Below are 26,022 nucleotides of genomic sequence, written 5' to 3' on the forward strand. Positions count from 1 at the left end.
CATGTTCAACACACGTACGACTTGATGACACCTTCCCCTCCTCGATCCAGTGAGTGATGGTGAAGTAGTAGCTTGAGTCCTCCGGCAGCACGTCGGTGTAGTGGCGGTGGTGGTGGAGAAATCTCAGCAGAGCTTCGCTAAGCACTACGGAGAAGAAGATAGCTATGAGGAAGAGGAGTAGCAACGTTGAGGCACGTATAGATGCGTATGGGGTGTGGCTGCCCTCTCTCCCCTCCTCTATATATAAGGGGAAGGGTGGAGGGAGGGGCACCCCTAGATCCAATCTAGGGGGTGGCAGCCAAGGCAGATGGGGGCGTCCCCTTAGGGAAACCCTAGGGTGACTTGCACCCCAAGCCAGGTGGAGGGAACCCTAGATGGGGTGCCCCACCTCTCTCGGTTACGTGAGATGGGGTGAGAGGGGCGCTCAACCCCTTAGTGGGCTGGTTTGCCCCCTCCCATTAGCCCATGAGGCCCCCAACACTTGCCGGGACCCCCCCCCCCCCGTGAAACCCCTTTCGGTCATGCTGGTCATCACCCAGTACCCCCGGAACACTTCCGGACTCCAATACCCTTCGTCCAATATATCAATCTTCACTTCCGGACCATTTCAGAGTTCCTCGTCATGTCCGGGATCTCATCCGAGACTCCGAACAACCTTCGGTAACCACCATAACAACTCAACTATACTTATATCATCACCAAACGTTAAGTGTGTAGACCCTACGGGTTTGAGAACTATGCAGACATGACCGAGACACCTATACGGTCAATAACCAATAGCAGGACCTGGATGCCCATATTGGCTCCTACATATTCTACGAAGATCTTATTGGTTGAACCTCGATGCCAAGGATTCACCTAATCCCGTATGTACTTCTCTTTGTCTTTCGGTATGTTACTTGCCCGAGATTCGATCATCGGTATCTCCATACCTAGTTTCATCTTGTTACCGGCAAGTCTCTTTACTCGTTCCGTAATACAAGATCCCGTGGCTAACCCATTAGTCACATTACTTGCAAGCTTATTGTGATGTTGTATTATCAAGTGGGCCCTAAGATACCTCTCCGTCATACGAAGTGACAAATCCCAGTCTTGATCCATGCCAACTCAACAGATACCCTTGAAGATACCTGTAGAGCACCTTTATAGTCACCCAGTTACGTTGCAATGTTTGGTACACACAAGGCACTCCTCCGGTGTAAGTGAGTTGCATGATCTCATGGTTATAGGAACATATACTTTGACATGCAGAAAACGGTAGCAATAAACTTGATACGATCATATGCTACGTTTATAGTTTGGGTCTTGTCCATCACATCATTCTCCAAATGATGTGATCCTGTTATCAAATGACAATTCATGTCTATGACTAGGAAACCATACCCATCTTTGATCAACGAGCTAGTCCGGTAGAGGCTTACTAGGGACATGTTCTTATCTATGTATCCACACATGTATTTGAGTTTGCGATCAATACAATTCTAGCATGGATAATAAACGGTTATCATGAATAGGGAAATATGATAATAACTAATTTATTATTGCCTCTAGGGCATATTTCCAACATTCTCCCACTTGCACTAGAGTCAATAATCCAGTTCATATCACCATGTGATTAACACTCATAGTTCACATCGCCATGTGAGTAACACCCAAAGAGTTTTACTAGAGCCAATAATCTAGTTTCACATCACCATGTGATTAACACTCAATGAGTTCTTGGGTTTGATCATGTTATGCTTGTGAGAGAGGTTTTAGTCAACAGGTCTGTAACATTCAGATCCGTGTGTACTTCGCAAATTTTTATGTCATACTGTAGATGCTGCTACCATGCTCCAGTTGGAGCTATTCCAAACGGATGCTCCACTATACGTATCCAGTTTGTTACCCAGAGTCATCCGGATTGGTGTTAAAGCTTGCATCAACATAACCCTTTACGCCGAACTCTTTACCACCTCCATAACCGAGGAACATTTCCTTATTCTTCTAAGGATAATTTTGACCGCTGTCTAGCGATCCACTCCTGGATCACTCTTGTACCCCCTTGCCAGACATGTGGCAAGGCACATATCAGGTGTGGTACACATCATGGCATATCGTACAGAGCCTATGGCTAAGGCATAGGGGACGACCTTCACCCTTCCTCTTTCTTCTGCCGTGATCGAGCTTTGAGTCTTACTCAAATTCACACCTTACAACTCAGGAAAGAACTCCTTCTTTGACTGGTCCATTTTGAACTCCTTCAAAATCATGTCAAGGTATGTGCTCCGTGAAAGTCTTATCAGGCATCTTGATCTATCTCTATAGATCTTGATGCCCAATATGTAAGAAGCTTTACCCAGGTCTTCCTTTGAAAAACTCCTTTCAAACAACCCTTTATGCTTTCCAGAAATTCTACATCATTTCCGATCAACAATATGTCATCCACATATACTTATCAAAAATGTTGTAGTGCTCCCACTCACTTTCTTATAAATACAAGTTTCTTGCAAACTTTGTATAAACCCACAAGCTTTGATCACCTCATCAGAGTGTATATTCCAACTCCGACATGCTTTCTCTAGTCCATAGAATGATCGTTGGAGCTTGCATACCTTTTGGCATCCTTAGGGTCGACAAAACCATCTGGTTGTATCATATACAACCTTTCCTCACAGAAACCGTCAAGGAAACTTTGTTTTGACATCCATCTGCCAGATTACGTAATCTGAAAAATGCAGCAACTGCTAACATAATCCCAACAAACTTTAGCATCGCTATGAGTGAGAAAGTCTCATCATAGTCAACTCCTTGAACTTGTCGGAAACTTCTCTGCAACAAGTCAAGAGCTTCATAAATGGTGACATTACCATCAGTGTATGTCTTCTTCTTAAAGATCCATTTATTCTCAATGACTTGCCGATTATCGGGCAAGTCCACCAAAGTCCACACTTTGTTCTCATACATGGATCCTATCTTGGATTTCATGGCTCCTAGCCATTTGTTGGAATTTGGGCCCACCATCGCTTCTCCATAGCTCGCAGGGGTTCACCGTTGTCTAACAACATGACCTCTAAGACAGGGTTACCGTACCACTCAGAAGTTGTACGTACCCTTGTCCACCTACGAGGTTCGAAAATAACTTGATCCTAAGCTCCATGATCATCATCATTAGCTTCCTCTTCAACTGACGTAGGTGCCACAGAAACATCTTTCTATGTTGCTCTACTCTCTAGTTGAAGTAAAGGTTCAACAACCTCATCAAGTTCTATCTTCCTCGCACTCAATTCTTTCGAGAGAAACTCTTTCTCGTTCTTAGCGATAAACACTTTGCCTTCGGATCTGAGATAGAAGGTATACCCAACTGTCTCTTTTGGGTACCCTATGAAGAGATAGTTGCTCGCTTTGGGTTCAAGCTTTTCTGGTTGAAGCCTTTTGACATAAGCATCGCAACCCCAAACCTTAAGAAACGACAACTTAGGTTTCTTGCCAAACCATAGTTCATATGGTGTCATATCCACGGACTTAGATGGTGCCCTATTTAAAGTGAATGTAGTTGTCGCTAATGCATAGCCCCAAAATGATAGTGGTAGATTGACAAGAGGCATCATAGAATGCACCATTCCAATAAGGTTCGATTACAATGTTCGAACACACCATTATGCTGTGGTGTTCTAGGTGGCGTCAGCCGTGAAACGATTCCACATTGTCTTAAGTGATTGCCAACCTCATAATTCAGATATTCTCCCCTTCGATCAGATCATAGGAATTTAATCTTCTTGTTATGATGATTCTCAACTTCACTCTGAAATCGCTTGAACTTTTCAAACCTTTCAGACTTATGCTTCATCAAGTAAATATACCCATATCTACTCAAGTCATCGATGAAGGTGAGAAAGTAACGATATCCACCGCGCGCGTCAACGCTCATCAAACCACACACATCAGTATGTATGATTCCCAACAAGTCACTTGCCCATTCCATTGTTCCGGAAAACGGGGTCTTAGTCATCTTGCCCATGAGGCATGGTTTGCATGTGCTAATTGATTCAAAATCAAGTGACTCCAAAAGTCCATCAGCATGGAGTTTCTTCATGTGCTTTACACCAATATGACCTAAGCGGTAGTGCCACAAGAAAGTGGTATTATCATTATCAACTCTACATCTTTTGGCGTCAATGTTATGAACATGTGTATCACTATGATCGAGATTCAATAAACCATTCTTATTGTGTGCATGACCATAGAAGGTATTATTCATGTGAATAGAATAACCATTATTCTTCGACTTAAATGAATAACCGTATTGCAATAAACACGATCTAATCATGCTCATGCTCAACGTAGACACCAAATAACATTTATCTAGGTTCAACACTAATCCTGAGGGTAGAGGGAGCGTGCGATGGTGATCACATCAACCTTGGAAACACTTCCAATACACATCGTCACCTCGCCCTTAGCTAGTATTCGTTTATTTCATAGCTTTTGTTTTGAGTTACCAATATTAGTAGCTGAACCGGTATCTAATACCCTGGTGCTACTAGGAGTACTAGTAAAGTACACATCAATAACTGATACATCTCCAACGTATCTATAATTTTTGATTGTTCCATGCTGTTATATTATCATTCTTGGATGTTTTACAATCATTCTATAGTCATTTTATATCATTTTATTGGTACTAACCTATTGACATAGTGCCCAGTGTCAGTTGCTGTTTTCTGCATGTTTTTTACATCGCAGGAAATCAATACCAAATGGAGTCCAAACACAGCGAAACTTTTTGTGGATTTTTTTGGGCCAGAAGACATCCAGTGGGCCAGGAACGCACCTGAGAGGAGCTCCGAGGGGAGCACAACCCACCAGGGCACGCCTGGGGGGCTAGGCGCGCCCCGGTGGGTTGTGCCCTCCTCGTTGGCCCCCCACACCGCCTCTTTGCTCTATAAATACCCCAATATTCCAGAAAACATAGGGGAGTCGACGAAAATCAATTCTAGCCGCCGTAGAGTCCAGAAACACCAGATCCAATCTAGACACCATCTCAGAGGGGTTCATCATGTCCATTGGTGCCTCTCCGATGATGTGTGAGTAGTTCTTTGTAGACCTACGGGTCCATAGTTAGTAGCTAGATGGCTTCCTCTCTCTCTCTCTCTCTCTCTCTCTCTCTCTCTCTCTTGATTATCAATACAATGGTCTCTTGGAGATCCATACGATGTAAGTCTTTTCGTGGTGTGTTTGTTGGGATCTGATGAACTTTGAGTATATGATCAGATCTATGTTTTTATCCATGAAAGTTATTTGAGTCTTCTTTGATCTCTTATATGCATGATTGATTATAGCCTCGTATTTCTTCTTTGATATTTGGGTTTTGTTTGGCCAACTTAATCTATTTATCTTGCAATGGAAATAGGTGCTTTGTGATGGCTTCGATCTTACGGTGCTTGATCCCAGTGACAAAAAGGTGAAAGGATCGATATAGTTGACTAGAGGGGGGGGGGGTGAATAGGCAACTAACAATTTCTAGCTTTTCTTTACCAAACTAAACTTTGCATGAAAGTAGGTTGTCTAGATATGCAACTAGGTGAGAAACCTATATGATGCAACAACAACAAGCACACAAGCAAGCAAAGGATATAACACAATATAGCTTGCACAAGTAAAGGTGAGAGATAACCAAAAGTGGAACCAATGGAGACGAGGATGTGTTATCGAAGTTACTTCCCTTTGAGGGGAAGTACATCTCCGTTGGAGCGGTGTGGAGGCACAATGCTCCCCAAGAAGCCACTAGGGCCACCGTATTCTCCTCAAGCCCTCACATAATGCGAGATGTCGTGATTCCACCATTGGCCCTTGGAGGCGGTGACTGAACCTTTACAAATAAGGTTGGGGAAATCTCCACAACTTAATTGGAGGCTCCCAATGACACCACGAAGCTTCACCACAATGGACTATGGCTCCGCGGTGACCTCAACCGTCTAGGGTGCTCAAACACCCAAGAGTAACAAGATATGCAAGGGATTAGTGGGGGAATCAAATTTATCTTGGTGGAAGTGTAGATCGAGGCCTTCTCAACCAATCCCTAGAGAATCAACAAGTTTGATTGGCTAGGGAGAGAGATTGGGCGAAAATGGAGCTTAGAGCATCAATGGAGCTTGGGGATGGAAGAGGTAGTCAACTCGGAGAAGAAGACTCCCCTTTTATAGTGAAGGGACAAATCCAACCGTTATCAACTTAACCAGCCCGCGACATGCGGTACTACCGCACCAGACAAGCGGTACTACCGCAAGGCGTTGCGGTACTACCGCTAGGAGGTGCGGTACTACCGCACCCATGGCAGATACCAGAATAAGCCCTTTTGCGTTGATGCTATGAGCAGTAGAACCGCCGGAGCGGTACTACCGTGCGCCCTTGCGGTACTACCGCAAGGCAGGGTTCGAATGGGCTGGGAAGGCATAGATGAATAAAATTACACCCGTGACTACTTCCACTGAGTTTAGATCGGTGCAAAAATCCGACACGGTACTACTGCATCCAGGGAGCGGTACTACAACATAGGGCGTTGTCGGCATTCTGGATATGGGGGTATCTAGACTTGCCCGCCTGCGGCCCAACACGTGGCTCCATCGACGGCCTAGTACGGCCCAACTTCTACACCGACATCTCAAGACCCTCGCGAGGGGCCAAGCCTCACGAGGAGGATGACGCCAAGACCCCATAGGGGACTGGCCTCCTCAGGCTGGCTCCTGAGGGGCGGAGAGTTCTATATAGGGTATACCTCACGAGGCTCAGCTGACGTGAGTCGTGACGACCAATGCTAGGCGGGCGCAGCACACCAGTTTCCTCTTTGGTGCAAGGGAGGAAAGCCATAGTCACGGAGTCCCGAGGAATCAGCCAAAGGTTTCCATTCTGGTGCAACAAGACCAAGACCACCAGGACGGCAGGACGGAGGTCATCACCGAGCCCACCGCAGCGTCACGACCATAGGCTTTTCGCAGGCAAAGACTACTTTTGTCAGGATAAGCTGTACTACTTGTCCCCTTTCAAATCCGACCGTTGTGGGACCCCTTCCCGCCTATATTTGGTAAGAGGACCAAGGCCACTATAAATAGGACCTAGCCACCACCATAGAGAGGACCGGATTCCCATCTAGTCGAGATCCCACCAGCTCTCTTGAGCTCAAGAACACCTCACCTCCTGAGGCCAATTCATCCACTGTACTAGTTCATCCTCAGCCCTTCGAGGCAATCCACCAGAACGCTGGAGTAGGGTATTACACCGCAAGGTGGCCCGAACCAGGATAAACTGATGTGTCTTTGTTCCTTCGAGCTCGTCGTGCTAGGCTTAGGAGAATCGCGAGTAGGCAGGCTGGGTAGGTTGAGATTTCTGCACGCACCCCAGAGTTTGAACCCTTCAAGGGTTTGCGGAACCCGTAATCTGACATTTGGCGCGCCAGGTAGGGGTGCGTCAGAGATCTTCTGCCTCGTCAGCCAGATCGCGCCGCCGGTTCTGATGGCAGGCGCACCCCCGTCGGCACGGCTGACGCGTGCTTCTGAAGAAGCGCCGGGGCTGTGCTGTTTCTGTTGGGGAACATTGCAGAAAATTAAATTTTTTCCTACGGTTTCACCAAGATCCATCTATGAGTTCATCTAAGCAACGAGTCAAGGGAGTGAGTTTGCATCTACATACCACTTGTAGATCGCGTACGAAGCGTTAGAGGGAGCGGTGATGATGGAGTCGTACTCGCCGTGATTCAGATCACCGGAGATCCTAGCGCCGAACGGACGGCACCTCCGCGTTCAACACACGTACAGAGCGTGTGACGTCTCCTCCTTCTTGATCCAGCAAGGGGGAAGGAGAGGTTGATGATGATGGCTCCAGCAGCAGCACAACGGCGTGGTGGTGGTGCAACAGCAGCACTCCGGCAGGGCTTCGCCAAGCACGTGACGGAGGAGGAAGAGGTGTAGCAGGGGGAGGGGGCGCCAGGACTTCAGGGTGCGGCTGCCCCTCTCCCCCCTCCCTTTATATAGGCCCCCAGGGGGGGGGGGGGCGCCGGCCCTGGGAGATTCAATCTCCCAAGGGGGCGGCGGCCAAGGGGGGAGGAGTGCCCCCCAAGGCATGTGGTGCGCCCCCCCACCCTAGGGTTTCAACCCTAGGCGCAGGGGGTGGGCCTAAGGGGGCGCACCAGCCCACTATGGGCTGGCTCCCCTCCCACTTCAGCCCATGGGGCCCTCCGGGATGGGTGGCCCCACCCGGTGGACCCCCGGGACCCTTCCGGTGGTCCCGGTACAATACCGGGTGACCCTGAAACTTTCCCGATGGCCGAAATACCACTTCCTATATATAATTCTTTACCTCCGGACCATTCCGAAACTCCTTGTGACGTCCGGGATCTCATCCGGGACTCCGAAGAACATTCGGTATACCGCATACTCATATTCATACAACCCTAGCGTCACCGAACCTTAAGTGTGTAGACCCTACGGGTTCGGGAGACACGTAGTCATGACCGAGACGGCTCTCGGGCAATAACCAACAGCGGGATCTGGATACCCATGTTGGCTCCCACATGCTCCTCGATGATCTCATCGGATGAACCACGATGTCGAGGATTAGAACAACCCCGTATACAATTCCCTTTGTCATTCGGTATGTTACATGCCCGAGACTCGATCGTCGGTATCCCAATACCTCGTTCAGTCTCGTTACCGGCAAGTCACTTTACTCGTACCGTAATGCATGATCCCGTGACCAAACACTTGGTCACTTTGAGCTCATTGCGATGATGTATTACCGAGTGGGCCCAGAGATACCTCTCCGTCATACGGAGTGACAAATCCCAGTCTCGATCCGTGTCAACCCAACAGACACTTTCGGAGATACCTGTAGTGCACCTTTATAGTCACCCAGTTACGTTGTGACGTTTGGTACACCCAAAGCACTCTTACGGTATCCGGGAGTTACACGATCTCATGGTCTAAGGAAGAGATACTTGACATTGGAAAAGCTCTAGCAAAACGAACTACACGATCTTGTGCTATGCTTAGGATTGGGTCTCGTCCATCACATCATTCTCCTAATGATGTGATCCCGTTGTCAATGACATCTAATGTCCATAGTCAGAAACCATGACTATCTGTCGACCAACGAGCTAGTCAACTAGAGGCTCACTAGGGACATGTTATGGTCTATGTATTCACACGTGTATTATGATTTCCAGATAATACAGTTATAGCATGAATAAAAGACAATTATCATGAACAAGGAAATATAATAATAACCCTTTTATTATTGCCTCTAGGGCATATTTCCAACAGTCTCCCACTTGCACTAGAGTCAATAATCTAGTTACATTGTGATGAATCGAACACCCATAGAGTTCTGGTGTTGATCATGTTTTGCTCGCGAGAGAGGTTTAGTCAACGGATCTGCGACATTCAGATCCGTATGTACTTTGCAAATATCTATGTCTCCATCTTGAACATTTTCTCGGATGGAGTTGAAACGACGCTTGATGTGCCTGGTCTTCTTGTGAAACCTGGGCTCCTTGGCAAGGGCAATAGCTCCAGTGTTGTCACAGAAGAGTTTGATCGGCCCCGACGCATTGGGTATGACTCCTAGGTCGGTGATGAACTCCTTCACCCAAATAGCTTCATGCGCTGCCTCTGAGGCTGCCATGTACTCCGCTTCACATGTAGATCCCGCCACGACGCTCTGCTTGCAGCTGCACCAGCTTACTGCTCCACCATTCAACATATACACATACCCGGTTTGTGACTTAGAGTCATCCAGATCTGTGTCGAAGCTAGCATCGATGTAACCCTTTACGACGAGCTCTTCGTCACCTCCATAAACGAGAAACATGTCCTTTGTCCTTTTCAGGTACTTCAGGATATTCTTGACCGCTGTCCAGTGTTCCTTGCCGGGATTACTTTGGTACCTTCCTACCAAACTTACGGCAAGGTTTACATCAGGTATGGTACACAGCATGGCATACATAATAGATCCTATGGCTGAGGCATAGGGGATGACGCTCATCTCTTCTTTATCTTTTGCCGTGGTCGGGCATTGAGCCGAGCTCAATCTCACACCTTGCAGTACAGGCAAGAACCCTTTCTTGGACTGATCCATTTTGAACTTCTTCAAAATTTTATCAAGGTATGTGCTTTGTGAAAGACCTATGAGGCGTCTTGATCTATCCCTATAGATCTTGATGCCTAATATGTAAGCAGCTTCTCCAAGATCCTTCATTGAAAACCACTTATTCAAGTAGGCCTTAATACTGTCCAAGAATTCTATATTATTTCCCATCAAAAGTATGTCATCTACATATAATATGAGAAATGCTACAGAGTTCCCACTCACTTTCTTGTAAACGCAGGCTTCTCCATAAGCCTGCATAAACCCAAACGCTTTGATCATCTCATCAAAGCGAATGTTCCAACTCCGAGATGCTTGCACCAGCCCATAAATGGATCGCTGGAGCTTTCATACTTTGTCAGCGTTCTTAGGATCGACAAAACCTTCCGGCTGCATCATATACAGTTCTTCCTTAAGATGCCCGTTAAGGAATGCCGTTTTGACGTCCATCTGCCATATCTCATAATCATAGTATGCGGCAATTGCTAACATGATTCGGACGGACTTAAGCTTCACTACGGGAGAGAAAGTCTCATCATAGTCAATCCCTTGAACTTGCCGATAACCCTTAGCGACAAGTCGAGCTTTATAGATGGTGACATTACCATCCGCGTCCGTCTTCTTCTTAAAGATCCATTTGTTTTCTATCGCTCGCCGATCATCGGGCAAGTCAGTCAAAGTCCATACTTTGTTTTCATGCATGGATTCTATCTCGGATTTCATGGCTTCAAGCCATTTGTTGGAATCTGGGCCCGCTATCGCTTCTTCATAGTTCGAAGGTTCACCGTTGTCTAACAACATGATTTCCAGGACAGGGTTGCTGTACCACTCTGGTGCGGAACGTGTCCTTGTGGACCTACGAAGTTCAGTAGTAACTTGATCAGAAGTACCTTGATCATCATCATTATTTTCCTCTTCAGTTGGTGTAGGCATCACAGGAACATTTTCCTGAGCTGCACTACTATCCCATTCAAGAGGTAGTACTTCATCGAGTTCTACTTTCCTCCCACTTACTTCTTTCGAGAGAAACTCTTTTTCCAGAAAGGATCCGTTCTTGGCAACGAAGATCTTGCCCTCGGATCTTAAGTAGAAGGTATACCCAATGGTTTCCTTAGGGTATCCTATGAAGACGCATTTTTCCGACTTGGGTTCGAGCTTTTCAGGTTGAAGTTTCTTGACATAAACATCGCATCCCCAAACTTTTAGAAACGACAACTTAGGTTTCTTCCCAAACCATAATTCATACGGTGTCGTCTCAACGGATTTAGACGGTGCCCTATTTAAAGTGAATGTAGCTGTCTCTAGAGCGTATCCCCAAAATGATAGCGGTAAATCGGTAAGAGACATCATAGACCGCACCATATCCAATAGAGTGCGATTACGACATTCGGACACACCGTTATGCTGAGGTGTTCCAGGCGGCGTGAGTTGTGAAACGATTCCACATTTTCTTAAGTGTGTACCAAATTCGTGACTTAAATATTCTCCTCCACGATCCGATCGTAAGAATTTTATCTTTCGGTCACGTTGATTCTCTACCTCATTCTGAAATTCCTTGAACTTTTCAAATGTCTCAGACTTGTGTTTCATCAAGTAGACATACCCATATCTACTCAAGTCATCAGTGAGAGTGAGAACATAACGATATCCTCCGCGAGCCTCAACGCTCATTGGACCACACACATCGGTATGTATGATTTCCAACAAGTTGGTTGCTCGCTCCATTGTTCCGGAGAACGGAGTCTTGGTCATCTTGCCCAAGAGGCATGGTTTGCATGTGTCAAATGATTCATAATCGAGAGACTCCAAAAGTCCATCAGCATGGAGCTTCTTCATGCGCTTGACACCAATGTGACCAAGGCGGCAGTGCCACAAGTATGTGGGACTATCGTTATCAACTTTACATCTTTTGGTATTCACGCTATGAATATGTGTAACATTACGCTCGAGATTCATTAAGAATAAACCATTGACCATAGGGGCATGACCATAAAACATATCTCTCATATAAATAGAACAACCATTATTCTCGGATTTAAATGAGTAGCCATCTCGTATCAAACGAGATCCAGATACAATGTTCATGCTCAAACTTGGCACCAAATAACAATTATTAAGGTTTATAACTAATCCCATAGGTAAATGTAGAGGTAGCGTGCCGACGGCGATCACATCGACCTTGGAACCATTCCCGACGCGCATCGTCACCTCGTCCTTCGCCAGTCTCCGCTTATTCCGCAGCTCCTGCTGTGCGTTACAAATATGAGCAACGACACTGGTATCAAATGTTGGAAATATGCCCTAGAGGCAATAATAAATAAGTTATTATTATGTTTCTTTGTTCATGATAATAGTCTTTTATTCATGCTATAACTGTATTATCCGGAAATCGTAATACACGTGTGAATACATAGACCACAATATGTCCCTAGTGAGCCTCTAGTTGACTAGCTCGTTGTGATCAACAGATAGTCATGGTTTCCTGGCTATGGACATTGGATGTCGTTGATAACGGGATCACATCATTAGGAGAATGGTGTGATGGACAAGACCCAATCCTAAGCATAGCACAAAGATCGTGTAGTTCGGTTGCTAGAGCTTTGCCAATGTCAAGTATCTCTTCCTTTGACCATGAGATCGTGTAACTCCTGGATACCGTAGGAGTGCTTTGGGTGTATCAAACGTCACAACGTAACTGGGTGACTATAAAGGTGCACTACAGGTATCTCCGAAAGTATCTATTGTTTTATGCGGATCGAGACTGGGATTTGTCACTCCGTGTAAACGGAGAGGTATCTCTGGGCCCACTCGGTAGGACATCATCATATGCGCAATGTGACCAAGGAGTTGATCACGGGATGATGTGTTACGGAACGAGTAAAGTGACTTGCCGGTAACGAGATTGAACAAGGTATCGGTATACCGACGATCGAATCTCGGGCAAGTAAAATACCGCTAGACAAAGGGAATTGTATACGGGATCGATTGAGTCCTTGACATCGTGGTTCATCCGATGAGATCATCGTGGAACATGTGGGAGCCAACATGGGTATCCAGATCCCGCTGTTGGTTATTGACCGGAGAACGTCTCGGTCATGTCTGCATGTCTCCCGAACCCGTAGGGTCTACACACTTAAGGTTCGATGACGCTAGGGTTATAAAGGAAGCTTGTATGTGGTTACCGAATGTTGTTCGGAGTCCCGGATGAGATCCCGGACGTCACGAGGAGTTCCGGAATGGTCCGGAGGTAAAGATTTATATATAGGAAGTCCTGTTTCGGCCATCGGGACAAGTTTCGGGGTCATCGGTATTGTACCGGGACCACCGGAAGGGTCCCGGGGGCCCACCGGGTGGGGCCACCTGCCCCGGGGGGCCACATGGGCTGTAGGGGGTGCGCCTTGGCCTACATGGGCCAAGGGCACCAGCCCCAAGAGGCCCATGCGCCTAGGGAACCCTAGAGGGAAGAGTCCTCAAGGGGGAAGGCACCTCCGAGGTGCCTTGGGGAGGATGGACTCCTCCCCCCCTCCTTGGCCGCACCCCAAAACCCATCTAGGGCTGGCCGCCGCCCCTAGGGGGTGGGAAAACCCTAAAGGGGGCGCAGCCCCCTTCCCCCCTATATATATTGAGGCATGGGGCTGCCCATAAACAGCGATTTGATCTCTCGTTGGTGCAGCCCTGCCCCTCTCCCTCCTCCTCTTCTCCCATGGTGCTTGGCGAAGCCCTGCGGGATTGCCACGCTCCTCCACCACCACCACGCCGTTGTGCTGCTGCTGGATGGAGTCTTCCTCAACCTCTCCCTCTCTCCTTGCTGGATCAAGGCGTGGGAGACGTCACCGGGCTGTACGTGTGTTGAACGCGGAGGTGCCGTCCGTTCGGCACTTGATCATCGGTGATCTGAATCACGACGAGTACGACTCCATCAACCCCGTTCACTTGAACGCTTCCGCTTAGCGATCTACAAGGGTATGTAGATGCACTCTCCTTTCTACTCGTTGCTGGTCTCTCCATAGATAGATCTTGGTGTTACGTAGGAAAATTTTGAATTTCTGCTACGTTCCCCAACAGTGGCATCATGAGCTAGGTCTATTGCGTAGATTCTTTGCACGAGTAGAACACAAAGTAGTTGTGGGCGTTGATGTTGTTCAATATGCTTACCGTTACTAGTCCAATCTTGTTTCGACGGTATTGTGGGATGAAGCGGCCCGGACCGACCTTACACGTACTCTTACGTGAGACAGGTTCCACCGATTGACATGCACTTGGTGCATAAGGTGGCTAGCGGGTGCCAGTCTCTCCCACTTTAGTCGGAACGGATTCGATGAAAAGGGTCCTTATGAAGGGTAAATAGCAATTGGCATATCACGTTGTGGTTTTGCGTAGGTAAGAAACGTTCTTGCTAGAAACCCATAGCAGCCACGTAAAACATGCAACAACAATTAGAGGACGTCTAACTTGTTTTTGCAGGGTATGCTATGTGATGTGATATGGCCAAAAGGATGTGATGAATGATATATGTGATGTATGAGATTGATCATGTTCTTGTAATAGGATTCACGACTTGCATGTCGATGAGTATGACAACCGGCAGGAGCCATAGGAGTTGTCTTTATTTTTTGTATGACCTGCGTGTCATTGAAGAACGCCATGTAAACTACTTTACTTTATTGCTAAACGCGTTAGTCATAGAAGTAGAAGTAGTCGTTGGCGTGACAACTTCATGAAGACACGATGATGGAGATCATGATGATGGAGATCATGGTGTCATGCCGGTGACAAGATGATCATGGAGCCCCGAAGATGAAGATCAAAGGAGCTATATGATATTGGCCATATCATGTCACTACTCTATTTGATTGCATGTGATGTTTATCATGTTTATGCATCTTGTTTACTTAGGACGACGGTAGTAAATAAGATGATCCCTTACAAAATTTCAAGAAGTGTTCTCCCCTAACTGTGCACCGTTGCTACAGTTCGTCGCTTCTAAGCACCACGTGATGATCGGGTGTGATGGATTCTTACGTTCACATACAACGGGTGTAAGACAGTTTTACACAGCGAAAACACTTAGGGTTAACTTGACGAGCCTAGCATGTGCAGACATGGCCTCGGAACACGGAGACCGAAAGGTCGAGCATGAGTCGTATAGTAGATACGATCAACATGAAGATGTTCACCGACGTTAACTAGTCCGTCTCACGTGATGATCGGACACGGCCTAGTTGACTCGGATCATGTGATCACTTAGATGACCAGAGGGATGTCTATCTGAGTGGGAGTTCATAAGATGAACTTAATTATCCTGAACATAGTCAAAAGACCTTTTGCAAATTATGTCGTAGCTCGCGCTTTAGTTCTACTGTTTTAGATATGTTCCTAGAGAAAATATAGTTGAAAGTTGATAGTAGCGATTATGCGACAGTAGAAAGCTTATGTCCTTAATGCACTGCTCAGTGTGCTGAACCCCAAACGTCGTTTGTGGATGTTTCGAACATCGAACATACACATTTTGATAACTACGTGATAGTTCAGTTAAATGGTTTAAGTAGAGGCACCAAAGACGTTTTCGAAACATCGCGGAACATATGAGATGTTTCGAGGGCTGAAATTGGGATTTCAGGCTCGTGCCCATGTCAAGAGGTATAAGACCTCCGACGATTTTCTTAGCCTGCAAACTAAGGGAGAAAAGCTCAATCGTTGAGCTTGTGCTCAGATTGTCTGAGTGCAACAATCACTTGAATCGAGTGGGAGTTGATCCTCCAGATGAGATAGTGATGTTTCCCCAAAGTCATTGCCACCAAGCTGCTAGAGCTTCATGATGAACTATAACATATCAAGGATAGAGATGATGATCCTTGAGGTATTCGCGTTGTTTGACATCGCGAAAGTAGAAATCAAGAAGGAGCATCAATTGTTGATGGTTGATGAAACCACTAGTTTCAAGAAGGGCAAGGGAAAGAAGGGATACTTCATGAAACGGCAAATCAGCTGCTGCACCAATGAAGAAACCCGAGGTTGAACCCAAACCCGAGACTAAGTGCTTCTGTAATAAGGGGAACAACCACTGGAGCAAGATTACCCTAGATACTTGGTAGATGAGAAGGCTGGCAAGGTCGATAGAAGTATATTGGATATACATTATGTTAATGTGTACTTTACTAGTACTCCTAGTAGCACCAGGGTATAGATACCGGTTCGGTTGCTAAGTGTTAGTAACTCGAAATAAAAGCTACGGAATAAACGGAGACTAGCTAAAGGTGAGCTGACGATATATGTTGGAAGTGTTTCCAAGTTTGATGTGATCAAACATCGCACGCTCCCTCTACCATCAAGATTAGTATTAAACCTGAATGGTTTATTGAATCTCGATCGTAGTGATACACATTTTCATGCCAAAAGATATAAGATAGTAATGATAGTACCACTTACTTGTGGCACTGCCATGTAAGTCATAATGGTATAAAACGCATGAAGAAGCTCCATGTTGATGGATCTTTGGACTCACTCGTTTTTGAAAAGTTTGAGACATGCGAACCATGTCTATTGGTGTATATGCATGAAGAAACTCCATGCAAATGGATCGTTTGGACTCACTTGATTTTGAATCACTTGAGATATGCAAATCATACCACATGGGCAAGATGACTGAAAAGCCTCGTTTTCAGTAAGATGGAACAAGATAGCAACTTGTTGGAAGTAACACATTTTGATGTGTGCAGTCCAATGAGTGCTGAGGCATGCAGTGAATATCGTTATGTTCTTACTTCACAGATGATTCGAGTAGATGTTGAGAATATTTACTTGATGAAACACAAGTCTGAATTATTGAATGGTTCAAGTAATTTCAGAGTGAAGTAGAAGATCATTGTGACAAGAGGATAAAATGTCTATGATATGATCATAGAGATGAATATCTGAGTTACGAGTTTTGGCACACAATTAAGACATTGTGGAAATTGTTTCGCAATTAATACCGCCTGGAACACCATAGTGTGATGGTGTGTCCGAACATCATAGTTGCACCCTATTGGATATGGTGCGTACCATGATGTCTCTTATCGAATTACCACTATCGTTCATGGGTTAGGCATTAGAGACAACCACATTCACTTTAAATAGGGCACCACGTAATTCCGTTGAGATGACACCGTATGAATTATGGTTTAGAGAAACCTAAGTTGTCGTTTCTTAAAGGTTTGGGGCTGCGACGCTTATGTGAAAAAGTTTCAGGATTGATAAGCTCGAACCCAAAGCGGATAAAATGCATCTTCATAGGACACCCAAAACAGTTGGGTATACCTCCTAATTCAGATCCGAAAGCAATATGGATTGTTTCTAGAATCGGGTCCTTTCTCGAGGAAAGGTTTCTCTCGAAAGAGTTGAGTGGGAGGATGGTGGAGACTTGATGAGGTTATTGAACCGTCTCTTCAACTAGTGTGTGGCAGGGCACAGGAAGTTGTTCCTGTGGCACCTACACCAATTGAAGTGGAAGCTTATGATATTGATCATGAAACTTCGGATCAAGTCACTACCAAACCTCGTAGGACGACAAGGACACGTACTACTTCAGAGTGGTAAGGTGATCCTGTCTTGAAGGTCATGTTGCTAGACAACAATGAACCTACGAGCTATGGAGAAGCGATGGTGGGCCCGAATTCCGACAAATGGTTAGAAGCCATGAAATCCGAGATAGTATCCATATATCAGAACAAAGCATGGACTTTGATGGACTTGCCCGATGATCGGCAAGCCATTAAGATAAATGGATCTTTAAGAAGAAGACAGACGTGGATGGTAATGTCACCGTCCATGAAGCTCGACTTGTGGCGAAAAGTTTTTCACAAGTTCAAGGAGTTGACTACGATGAGAATTTCTCATCCGTAGCGATGCTTAAAGTCCGTCGGATTCATGTTAGCATTAGCTGTATTTGTGAAATCTGGCAGATGGATATCAAAACGAGTTTCCTTACCAGTTTTCGTGAGGAAAGATTGTAGGTAATACAATCAGAAAGTTTTTGTCGATCCTAAGGATGCTAAAAGGTATGCTAGCTCTAGCGATCCTTCTAAGGACTGGAGTGAGCATCTCGGAGTTGGAATGTATGCTTTGATGATGATCAAAGATTTTGGGTTTGTACAAAGTTTATGAGAAACTTGTATTTCCAAAGAAGTGAGTGGGAGCACTATAGAATTTCTGATGAGTATATGTTGTTGACATATTGATGATCAGAGATGATGTAGAATTTCTAGAAAGCATATAGGGTTATTTGAAAGGTGTTTTTCAATAGAAAGCCTGGATTAAGATACTTGAACATTGAGCATCAAGATCTATAAGGATAGATCAAAATGCTTAATAATACTTTCAAATGAGCACATACCTTGACATGATCTTGAAGGTGTTCAAGATGGACCAGTCAAAGAAGGAGTTCTTGCCTGAGTTGTAAGGTACGAAGTTAAGACTTAAAGCTCGACCACGGCAGAATAGAGAGAAAGGACGAAGGTCGTCCCCTATGCTTAAGACGTAGGCTCTTCAGTATGCTATGCTGTGTACCGCACCTGAAGTGTGCCTTGCCATGAGTCAGTCAAGGGGTACAAGAGTGATCCAAGAATGGCTCACAGGACAGCGGTCAAAGTTATCCTTAGTAACTAGTGGACTAAGGAATTTTCTCGATTATGGAGGTGGTAAAAGAGTTCGTCGTAAAGGTTACGTCGATGCAAGCTTAACACCTATCCGGATAGCTCTGAGTAGAGATACCGGATACATATAATGGAGCAACAATTTAGAATAGCTCCAAGTAGAACAGTTATTTGGAATAGCTCCAAATAGAGCGTGGTAGCTGCATCTAGGAGATGACATAGAGATTTGTAAAGCACACACGGATCTGAAAGGTTCAGACCCGTTGACTAAAACCTCTCTCACAAGCAACATGATCAAACATAAAACTCATTGAGTGTTAATCACATAGTGATGTGAACTAGACTACTGACTCTAGTAAACTCTTGGGTATTAGTCACATGGCGATGTGACCTGTGAGTGTTAATCACATGGCGATGTGAACTAGATTATTGACTCTAGTGCAAGTGGGAGACTGTTGGAAATATGCCCTAGAGGCAATAATAAAAGTTATTATTATATTTCCTTGTTCATGATAATAGTCTTTTATTCATGCTATAACTGTATTATCCGGAAATCGTAATACACGTGTGAATACATAGACCACAATATGTCCCTAGTGAGCCTCTAGTTGACTAGCTCGTTGTGATCAACAGATAGTCATGGTTTCCTGGCTATGGACATTGGATGTCGTTGATAACGGGATCACATCATTAGGAGAATGATGTGATGGACAAGACCCAATCCTAAGCATAGCACAAAGATCGTGTAGTTCGTTTGCTAGAGCTTTGCCAATGTCAAGTATCTCTTCCTTTGACCATGAGATCGTGTAACTCCTGGATACCGTAGGAGTGCTTTGGGTGTATCAAACGTCACAACGTAACTGGGTGACTATAAAGGTGCACTACAGGTATCTCCGAAAGTATCTATTGTTTTATGCGGATCGAGACTGGGATTTGTCACTCCGTGTAAACGGAGAGGTATCTCTGGGCCCACTCGGTAGGACATCATCATATGCGCAATGTGACCAAGGAGTTGATCACGGGATGATGTGTTACGGAACGAGTAAAGTGACTTGCCGGTAACGAGATTGAACAAGGTATCGGTATACCGACGATCGAATCTCGGGCAAGTAAAATACCGCTAGACAAAGGGAATTGTATACGGGATCGATTGAGTCCTTGACATCGTGGTTCATCCGATGAGATCATCGTGGAACATGTGGGAGCCAACATGGGTATCCAGATCCCGCTGTTGGTTATTGACCGGAGAACGTCTCGGTCATGTCTGCATGTCTCCCGAACCCGTAGGGTCTACACACTTAAGGTTCGATGACGCTAGGGTTATAAAGGAAGCTTGTATGTGGTTACCGAATGTTGTTCGGAGTCCCGGATGAGATCCTAGACGTCACGAGGAGTTCCGGAATGGTCCGGAGGTAAAGATTTATATATAGGAAGTCCTGTTTCGGCCATCGGGACAAGTTTCGGGGTCATCGGTATTGTACCGGGACCACCGGAAGGGTCCCGGGGGCCCACCGGGTGGGGCCACCTGCCCCGGGGGGCCACATGGGCTGTAGGGGGTGTGCCTTGGCCTACATGGGCCAAGGGCACCAGCCCCAAGAGGCCCATGCGCCTAGGGAAGCCTAGAGGGAAGAGTCCTCAAGGGGGAAGGCACCTCCGAGGTGCCTTGGGGAGGATGGACTCCTCCCCCCTCCTTGGCCGCACCCCAAAACCCATCTAGGGCTGGCCGCCGCCCCTAGGGGGTGGGAAAACCCTAAAGGGGGCGCAGCCCCCTTCCCCCCTATATATATTGAGGCATGGGGCTGCCCATAAACAGATGATTTGATCTCTCGTTAGTGCAGCCCTGCCCCTCTCCCTCCTCCTCTTCTCCCATGGTGCTTGGCGAAGCCCTGCGGGATTGCCACGCTCCTCCACCACCACCACGCCGTTGTGCTGCTGCTGGATGGAGTCTTCCTCAACCTCTCCCTCTCTCCTTGCTGGATCAAGGCGTGGGAGACGTCACCGGGCTGTACGTGTGTTGAACGCGGAGGTGCCGTCCGTTCGGCACTTGATCATCGGTGATCTGAATCACGACGAGTACGACTCCATCAACCCCGTTCACTTGAACGCTTCCGCTTAGCGATCTACAAGGGTATGTAGATGCACTCTCTTTCTACTCGTTGCTGGTCTCTCCATAGATAGATCTTGGTGTTACGTAGGAAATTTTTTGAATTTCTGCTACGTTCCCCAACATCAAATACCCAGGAGTTACTACGAGTACTGGTAAGGTACACATCAATTACATGTATATCAAATATACCTTTAGTGTTGCCGGCCTTCTTATCCGCTAAGTATTTGGGGCAGTTCCGCTTCCAGTGACCCTTCCCCTTGCAATAAAAGCACTCAGTCTCAGGCTTGGGTCCATTCTTTGACTTCTTCCCAGCAACTGGCTTACCGGGCGCGGCAACATCTTTGCCGTCCTTCTTGAAGTTCTTCTTACCCTTGCCCTTCTTGAACTTAGTGGTCTTATTGATCATCACCACTTGATGTTCTTTCTTGATTTCAACCTCTGCCGACTTCAGCATTGAAAATACTTCAGGAATGGTCTTCACCATCCCCTGCATATTATAGTTCATCACAAAGCTCTTGTAGCTTGGTGGGAGCGACTGAAGGATTCTGTCAATGACCGCCTCATCCGGGAGGTTAATGTCCAGCTGGGACAGGCGGCTGTGCAACCCAGACATTTTGAGTATATGCTCACTGACAGAACTGTTTTCCTCCATCTTACAACTATAGAACTTGTCGGAGACTTCATATCTCTCGACCCGGGCATGAGCTTGGAAAACTAGTTTCAGCTCCTCGAACATCTCATATGCTCCGTGTTGCTCAAAACGCTTTTGGAGCCCCGGTTCTAAGCTGTAAAGCATGCCGCACTGAACGAGGGAGTAATCATTAGCACGTGTCTGCCAAACGTTCAAATTGTCTTGCAGTGCTGGGAGAGCAGGTGGGTCACCTAACGGTGCTTCAAGGACATATGCTTTCTTGGCAGCTATGAGGATGATCCTAAGGTTCCAGACCCAGTACGTATAGTTGCTGCCATCATCTTTCAGCTTGGTTTTCTCTAGGAACGCGTTGAAGTTCATGTTGACATGAGCGTTGGCCATTTGATCTTCAAGACATATTTTGCAAAGATTTTAGACTAAGTTCATGATAATTAAGTTCATCCAATCAAATTATTTAATGAACTCCCACTCAGATTTGACATCCCCTTAGTCATCTAAGTGTTACACGACCCGAGTTGACTAGGCCGTGTCCGATCATCACGTGAGACGGACTAGTCATCGTCGATGAACATTCTCATGTTGATCGTATCTTCCATACGACTCGTGTTCGACCTTTCGGTCTCCGTGTTCCGAGGCCATGTCTGTACATGCGAGGCTCGTCAAGTTAACCCTAAGTGTTTTGCATGTGTAAAACTGTCTTACACCCGTTGTATGTGAATGTAAGGATCTATCACACCCGATCATCACGTGGTGCTTCGAAACGACGAACTTTAGCAACGGTGCACAGTTAGGGGAGAACACTTCTTGAAATTGTTGCAAGGGATCATCTTATTTACTACCGTCGTTCTAAGTAAACAAGATGCATAAAACATAATAAACATCACATGCAATTATATAAAGAGTGACATGATATGGCCAATATCATATAGCTCCTTTGATCTTCATCTTCGGGGCTCCATGATCATCTTGTCACCGGCATGACACCATGATGTCCATCATCATGATCTCCATCATCGTGTCTTCATGAAGTTGTCACGCCAACGACTACTTCTACTTCTATGACTAACGCGTTTAGCAATAAAGTAAAGTAGTTTACATGGCGTTCTTCAATGACACGCAGGTCATACAAAAAATAAAGACAACTCCTATGGCTCCTGCCGGTTGTCATACTCATCGACATGCAAGTCGTGATTCCTATTACAAGAACATGATCTCATACATCACAATATATCATTCATCATTCATCACAACTTCTGGCCATATCACATCACATGACAATTGCTGCAAAAACAAGTTAGACGTCCTCTAATTGTTGTTGCATCTTTTATGTGGCTGCAATTGGGTTCTAGCAAGAACGTTTTCTTACCTACGAATAACCACAACGTGATTTTGTCAACTTCTATTTACCCTTCATAAGGACCCTTTTCATCGAATCCGCTCCAACTAAAGTGGGAGAGACAGACACCCGCCAGCCACCTTATGCAACTAGTGCATGTCAGTCAGTGGAACCGGTCTCACGTAAGTGTACGTGTAAGGTTGGTCCAGGCCGCTTCATCCCACAATACCGCTGAAGCAAGATAAGACTAGTAGCGGCAAGCAAGTTGACAAGATCTACGCCCACAACAAAATTGTGTTCTACTCGTGCAATAGAGAACTACGCATAGACCTAGCTCATGATGCCACTGTTGGGGAACGTTGCAGAAAATTAAAATTTTTCCTACGGTTTCACCAAGATCCATCTATGAGTTCATCTAAGCAACGAGTCAAGGGAGTGAGTTTGCATCTACATACCACTTGTAGATCACGTACGGAAGCGTTAGAGGGAGCGGTGATGATGGAGTCGTACTCGCCATGATTCAGATCACCGGAGATCCTAGCGCCGAACGGACGGCACCTCCGCGTTCAACACACGTACGGAGCGTGTGACATCTCCTCCTTCTTGATCCAGCAAGGGGGAAGGAGAGGTTGATGATGATGGCTCCAGCAGCAGCACAACGGCGTGGTGGTGGTGGAACAGCAGCACTCCGGCAGGGCTTCGCCAAGCACATGACGGAGGAGGAAGAGGTGTAGCAGGGGGAGGGGGCGCCAGGACTTCATGGTGCGGCTGCCCCTCTCCCCCCTCCCTTTATATAGGCCCCCAGGGGGGGCGCCGGCCCTGGGAGATTCAATCTCCCAAGGGGGCGGCGGCCAAGGGGGGAGGAGTGCCCCCCAAGGCATGTGGTGCGCCCCCACCCTAGGGTTTCAATCCTAGGCGCAGGGGGTGGGCCTAAGGGGGCGCACCAGCCCACTATGGGCTGGCTCCCCTCCCACTTCAGCCCATGGGGCCCTCCGGGATGGGTGGCCCCACCCGGTGGACCCTCGGGACCCTTCTGGTGGTCCCGGTACAATACCGGGTGACCCCGAAACTTTCCCGATGGCCGAAATACCACTTCCTATATATAATTCTTTACCTCTGGACCATTCCGAAACTCCTCGTGACGTCCGGGATCTCATCCGGGACTCCGAACAACATTTGGTATACTACATACTCATATTCATACAACCCTAGCGTCACCGAACCTTAAGTGTGTAGACCCTACGGGTTCGGGAGACACGTAGTCATGACCGAGACGGCTCTCGGGCAATAACCAACAGCGGGATCTGGATACCCATGTTGGCTCCCACATGCTCCTCGATGATCTCATCGGATGAACCACAATGTCGAGGATTAGAACAACCCCGTATACAATTCCCTTTGTCATTCGATACTTTACATGCCCGAGACTCGATCGTCGGTATCCCAATACCTCGTTCAGTCTCGTTACCGGCAAGTCACTTTACTCGTACCGTAATGCATGATCCCGTGACCAAACACTTGGTCACTTTGATCTCATTGCGATGATGCATTACCGAGTGGGCCCAGAGATACCTCTCCGTCATACGGAGTGACAAATCCTAGTCTCGATCCGTGTCAACCCAACAGACACTTTCGGAGATACCTATAGTGCACCTTTATAGTCACCCAGTTACGTTGTGACGTTTGGTACACCCAAAGCACTCTTACGGTATCCGGGAGTTACACGATCTCATGGTTTAAGGAAGAGATACTTGACATTGGAAAAGCTCTAGCAAAACGAACTACACGATCTTGTGCTATGCTTAGGATTGGGTCTCGTCCATCACATCATTCTCCTAATGATGTGATCCCATTGTTAATGACATCTAATGTCCATAGTCAGAAACCATGACTATCTGTCGACCAACGAGCTAGTCAACTAGAGGCTCACTAGGGACATGTTATGGTCTATGTATTCACACGTGTATTACGATTTCCGGATAATACAGTTATAGCATGAATAAAAGACAATTATCATGAACAAGGAAATATAATAATAACCCTTTTATTATTGCCTCTAGGGCATATTTCCAACAGTTTCACCCTCTCCCCGCGGCGGGTGGAATGGCCACCCAAGTTCAGACCGGAGATGCCGCCATGATACGATAGCACGGCGGATCCAGCCGCCTTCCTTCATGCATACGAAGAAGTAGTTTGGGCGGCCGGTGGAGACAACAAGGTGAAGGCGAACTGGTTCCCCATGGCCCTCGCAGGTGCACTGCACGCATGGCTGCTCAACCTGCCGGAGGCCTCCGTAGCCTCCTGGGAGGAGCTGCGCGGCCTCTTCATCGCACGCTTCGCGGCGCCGGCACCCCCCATCGTCGTAGCCCTCCTGGGTGGCTCGTAGGCACCACCCTTTGACCGCCACTTCAAGAAGTCTACCGACAGATAGGTGCTGCCCAGGCAGGCCCGGGGGCTCCCCGGGCTGGGCGGCGCACATGGCTGACCTCACCTTTGGCCCCGAGGATCATCCGGCCGCCACAACAGGAGCAGGCACGCTCCCGATGCTTTGCACGCCCACTATCTGCAACGTGGCAGTCACCAAGACCCTCATCAATGGCGGAGCCGGCCTCAACATACTCTCCCCGGAGGCATTCGGCCTGCTGCACGTGCCACCCAGCCGGCTCTGCCCCACCAAGCCCTTCTTTGGGGTCGGCGGCGGCTCCACCAGCTCCCTGGGGCAGATCCGCCTCCCTGTCACCTTCGGGACCCGCGACAACTACCACATCGAGCTCATCGACTTTGACATTGCCAGGATTGACCTGCCATACAACACCATCCTAGGGCATCCGGCCTTGGCCTAGTTTATGGCGACAACTCACCCAACATACAACCTCATGAAGATGCCTGGCAGCAACGGTGTCCTCACGGTGGCAGGGGACACCAAAGACGCACTGCAGGCCCTCAAGCTCGCCTTCAGGCCGGCTGCATCCGCACTGCCTTAAAGGAAGGGGGGGTCCGGAGGCCTTAGAAGCGGCACCGCCCAAGAAGAAGCAGTTATTCTCCCAAGACTGTGCCAAGACAAAGAAAGTGGTGGTCAGTAAGGAGGGAACGACCAGCACCACCTTCACCATCGGGGCTGGCCTCCCTCGGGACCAAGAGAAAGCATTGGTCAACTTCTTGCGCGCCAACAAAG

This window comes from Triticum aestivum, chromosome 1B (genome assembly GCF_018294505.1).
Source record: "Triticum aestivum cultivar Chinese Spring chromosome 1B, IWGSC CS RefSeq v2.1, whole genome shotgun sequence".
In the NCBI taxonomy this organism is placed as follows: domain Eukaryota; kingdom Viridiplantae; phylum Streptophyta; class Magnoliopsida; order Poales; family Poaceae; genus Triticum; species Triticum aestivum.